This window comes from Octodon degus, unplaced genomic scaffold, assembly GCF_000260255.1.
Source record: "Octodon degus isolate 3935 unplaced genomic scaffold, OctDeg1.0 scaffold00022, whole genome shotgun sequence".
Classification (NCBI taxonomy): domain Eukaryota; kingdom Metazoa; phylum Chordata; class Mammalia; order Rodentia; family Octodontidae; genus Octodon; species Octodon degus.
Genome location: NW_004524598.1, coordinates 14,800,944 through 14,806,445, shown reverse-complemented (window position 1 = coordinate 14,806,445; position 5,502 = coordinate 14,800,944).

The window sequence follows — 5,502 nt, the reverse complement described above, 5'->3', positions numbered from 1 at the left end:
ATAAATCATGGAGCTCATTAACTTATTCTAAACACTATATTTACACATATGCATGTGAACATATATTTCATAATTATTACTTTTCATAAAAGTGTTAACATTGATTTTGCTGCTATCATTCAAGGTATAACGCAAAAATAATGACTTTCTAGTCAAAGGTTTCCTTATCTTCAAAATAAAATAAATTATTCCTAGGGAGAAATTTTCACACGTTAACTTTTCCATCTTCTAAGAAGTTTGGGTTTACATCCTCCTTGCTCCAGGCTTCCCTAGCCTAAGACTATTCCTTTGTTAAAGGTTAAGACCAGAAGGTGGCTTCTCACAACTGAAACAATAGAACAATCTAAGCCACGCAGCAGAGTGACGTATGGACGTGCTCCATAAAGTCCTTGTATCATTAGATAGCACATTTAAAATCCCCATATGGTGCTCTTTTTTTTTTTTTTTTTTTTTAGAATCAGAGCCTCATCACTGGAGGGCTCTGAAGTGTAGGAGACAGTCTGTCAGTGCCCTGGGAGCTGGAGCAGCTGAGCATTTGATGTCAGGCAGCCACCCACATAGTGCCAAATTCACCACCACAAAAGGGCCCCGTGCAAGTGCTGAAGGAGGGTATAGAGCATGTGACACCTGTCCTTCCATTTACTGCCTTTCTTTCACTAATCATCTTTTAACTGTGCTAGTTCAAGAAATAAACACTGGCAGAGATAAGTTTCCAACAGAGCCCTCTCTCCAAGATGTGCCTTGAAAGTAATACCCAGATTAAGCCCCCAAACCAGGCTGTTCTCTTTGTTGTTGGAAGCTTTTTGAAAGGGCTCATTTTTGTAATGGGTTAAAAAAATAAAAAAAACATTTAAAATATATGAATTTTATTGTGAGTTTGTCAGGTTCAAAATAATCTTGACCAACATTTAGGGGAATATGTTTATTGCAAGAAATTCCTTCAAGCCTTTTGTTCTGACTTAGAAAATCATTTACTGCATTGAGTGTTTCCATTTTGGAAGTGCTTGCAGCGTATGTAGGGTGGTTTCTAAGATGGTTTCCTAAGGAAAGACTTTTGCAACCTGACAACACTGAGTGTAACTCTAGTAGAATGCATACCGAAAAATTCTTCCTAGAAGAAAACCCAGGTCCTTTAAAGTTCACCATTATTCTTTAACTATTGTGCGTGTTACTAATTCTACATTCTATAGATGTAGTAAGGAGTACGCTTAAGCACCAGAATGAACACAACGGTTGACTCATCCTCGGGTTTGGATTACATGTGTGGGGCTGTGTTGGGGATGGGGCACTCTGAAATAGCAACAGTCCATCAGAAACACAGTGGCACACCTGTAGTCCAAATGGCTGAGTAAGGCAAAACATATGACATCAAAACGCTGGCATTCATATTAAAGAAAAAGGACGGGAAAAAGAAGTTAAACTGTTGCAAAGATAAGACAGCACACTCTGTACATGAAGGATAGAGAGTTTTAATGTATGATGCTCATGAGATGATTTATTGATCTTTTAACCTCGGCTCCCAAGGCATGTTTGCTCTGTCTGATGTCGATGCGAACACCACACACACACAGTGTGAAAATTGCTAGGGTGTAGGTTCTGTTTTAAAAAATAAATCGTCGTCACAGACACACACCAAAAAGTGGCTGCTGTTTATACACCCAAAGCCTCTCGAATCGTCTGGGAGAAGGCAACATAATGGCTTTTTCTGCAGTTTTCTGTGGTAACAGATGGTGCAGAAGAAATACTTCCTTATTTTTAAAGGAGGGAGCTATCAATTCATTTGCAATATTAAAAGGAAAATTTATATAATTGTTTTTCATGTAAAATTTTCACAAATTACCTTTCCATTCCAATGAAGTCTTAATCAAATGTCTTAAAGGAAAGTGTGAGTAGTGTCAGTTTGGGGGGGGGGCTTTCACAGTTTATTTTCTATACATACAATTTAAAGCAACCATAATAGGCCTTATTCTATAGGCATAGTTACCTCTCTTTCCTTAGTTGTAAGAAGTCATTTTTGCATGTGAAAAATCATAAGCAAGCAAGCTTAACAGAAATTTTGATAGATAAAAGCTTATTTATGCCCATACAAAGATTCATTTTTAGTCCCCAACTTTGAGCTTTTGCTCACTGAGATTTGTTTTCTTTTCCCTAAGCTTATCTGCAAAGATTTATATCATTTTACATTTGCAATGTAGACAACACGACACCATATCACCCATTAGACGTTATTCCTACATTATCCTTTCTCTCAAAGACTGTAGCTGTATGGAGTTGCGGTGGGTTTTGGCTTTCATTAGTTGCCTTTATCCTGTGCTCCTTGTGTCACATCCCTGAGATAGTGGTTTTGGAGTTCCAGTGCAGCCACTTGAAACACAGAGAGTGCACTTAACAGCAGGGTTGAAAAACCCTACTTTTTAGTGACTGTGTGCACACCAGACAGTCTCAGGCAGAAGATCAAAATTTGGCATTAGATACTTCCTTTGTCCTTTATGAAAATATTGTAAGAGAAAAGATTATTAAAACTTTTTAATTGTTGTTGTCAGACACTGAGAAAATATGCTCACAACCTCTAAATTGAAAGCTTGGTGTTACCGCAGTCTTTATTGCAAGACATGTGGCTGGCAATTGAGAAGCTGGGAAAAATCATGTGGATTAAAGGAAATAAATTAAGAGTTGAGTAATATAAATCTTGAGAGCTCATTGCACCTGGAATCATTTTCATGCTAGTGTGTGCAATTGGGCTTTCTCCTCTTTAAAGTACCCTGACTGCAGGCTGAAAATTGCTATTTTGAGTCTAGTACTGTATATATCTTTCACTGTTGACTAAAAATTTTTTTCTTGTTGAGATTCTCAAGAAAATCCAGGACATGTTTTGGTAGACATTTCCAAAATTTTCTATGGTACATCTTTGATCTTAGTTGGATATTGTCTCCTGTAGCCTATGTAGAAACTGCCAGAAGAGAACTGACACATACCATTCTGTTAGAGGCAATTTAGGCATGGTGTCAAAAGCTTTGGGGCATTTGAAAAGAAATTGTTTTCAGGATGCTAAGCATTCTTAATTTATTTGTAGAGCAATAGAAAAAACTTTGGATTCAGGAATAAAGTAAAAGAGTAATAATATTACTATTTCCTACTCTATCATTCCATTCTGCCAAATACCTTACATATATTATTCAATAATATGAACGTTCATTGAACATTTAATTTGTACCAAACTGACTGAAGCCCCTTCAAATATATGAACTCATTTTGAATCTTCATGAGATTATGAAAGCACATGACTATTCTCCTTTATAAGGAATCTGAAGCTCACAGAACATCGAGCTCCAAACCTTTGCACTGCATTGCATCCTTATACTGCTTTCTCAATTCTTGTAATAACCCACAAAGTTAGGCATAATTGTCTCCTTCTACAAATGCATAGGTAGAAGCTTATAGATTTAATAACCTGCCTAAAGTCAAGCAGCTGGGACATAGGAGAGCAAGAATTCAATCCAGGACTATGTAAGGCCAAAACTTGTATTTACCTTCACAATAGGTAGAAGGCTAAGTTACCACCTTTAGAGAATGTATCTCCTAAGCTTGGAGCTGGGAAGGATCTGGGGCTATGACCTAAAATGCTATGGCCAGAGCGCCACAGCCTTCCCTGAGCTGTATCCTGTACACATGGTTCGAATTGTCCTTCTTGCCCGTGCTGCAAGGTCAGTGCTCAGAGTGAATTAAGAATCTCAGAACAGTTTGCTTCCCAGAGTGGACATGCTCTTCATGGCAAGGTCTTTAATGGAATCCCACTGGGACTTCCACATAGTACACATATTTGCAATGCCTTCTCCTGCCTCAGGCTACAGGGAGGCTTTGTAGTTGGAACCTAGTTCATTTTAGAATCCCATCTGCTCTTTGGTGGATCACATTGGAGAAAGTGAACTATAGATTAACCTTCAAGCCAGAAATATTTTCATGGTTCTCATTTCCATAAGGTCACCAGAGTGTATGAGAACAGAAAGCTTGGCAGGAAGTAAAAATCTATAATGTTAGAAATAGTCTTTTCTCTAGTTCTGTTTCCCTTCAGATATAGCTACATATTAGAAGCAGCAAGTAAGGACCAGGGAACAAAACATCCCACTGTTCTTGTGGTAGTAGGTCAAAGAGAAAAGTCATATTTCAGACTTTTGATGCTCTACTCTCCAGAAAAAAAAATTCTATCACTTATGTAGACATAATGGCTTATATTCTGAAGCTTTCTATCAACTTGGAGGGTTACAATGATTAAATAAAATATATCCTTAGAGATATATTCATGTTATTTTGTCAATCAAATGTGCATGTTGCCAAAATGGAGCCTGCAAGTTTGCATTGTTTTCCAAATTCAAGGGTATCATAGAATTTGGGTCCCTGATTGTCTTTCTTAGGAAGATCTCAGTTATTGAGTATCAAGCCTCTTCTCTCTTACAAGGCAGAGAGCAATGTAACTTTGTCTACAATTGGAATCTGGTAATTGATCCTAAATTAGGTGACATGGCTGCTCCACAGTGTTGGAGGGTTATGAATCTGCCACGGACAACTCTGAAATCTTCTGAGGTAGAAACAGTGGACATTGAGTCTGCAACACATAGATGAATTTCAGCAGTTCCTCAGCCCCTAAAACTGGATGTAAATGTTCATATTTGTTAATTTTGGGAGAAATGAACTATTCTTCAGGGTCCCCCCAGAAAAGAGATGACTGAGAGACACATAGAAGTCTCATTAGCCTTATCTTCTTCTCAGACGGAATTATTTCTACCTACTAGATGGAAAGCAACACAACAGTAAAACAGCTTTCCTGTTTTTAAAAATTCATCTTTACTAGTAATGCTATTTTGGGTGCCAAAAGTATTGTATATCAAGGAGATGTTTACTTCCTTTTGATAGGCAAAGGTTGACATCACAAAATTCTGAGAATAATGGATCATATATAGAATGCACACTATCATTCATTCATTCATCCATTCATTTTTTTTTTTTCTTGAAACAGAGTCTCACTATGCAGTTTAGGTGGGCTTGAGCTCACTTTGTAGCCCAGGCTGGCCTTGAATTCACAGTAATTCAAATGCTCAGCCTCCTAAGTGCTGGGATTACAGGCATGTACCACCAAACACTGTGCCATTGAGCTATATGCCTGGTCCCCTTTATTCACTTATAATGCAGACTTAAAACATATTCAATGATATTTTTGAGGAAAACTATTTCAAGTGACTCACACATCATTCATAAAAAGTTATTGCTGTGGTTTAGGTATAGTTTAATCCCCAAGGGTTCTTGTGGTAGAGACTCATTTCCTACTGGGATGCTAAGGAGTTAGGAGTCTGAAAGGTGGGGCCTGGTGGTAGGTAATTAGGAATTTGGAGTTCTGACTTCAGAAGGGATTAATATAGTTCTCATGGGACTCTCAGGTTAGTTCTTTTTTCTTCATGAATTTAGTACAGGGTCTACATGATGTATAAGGTCTCACTACATAGATCG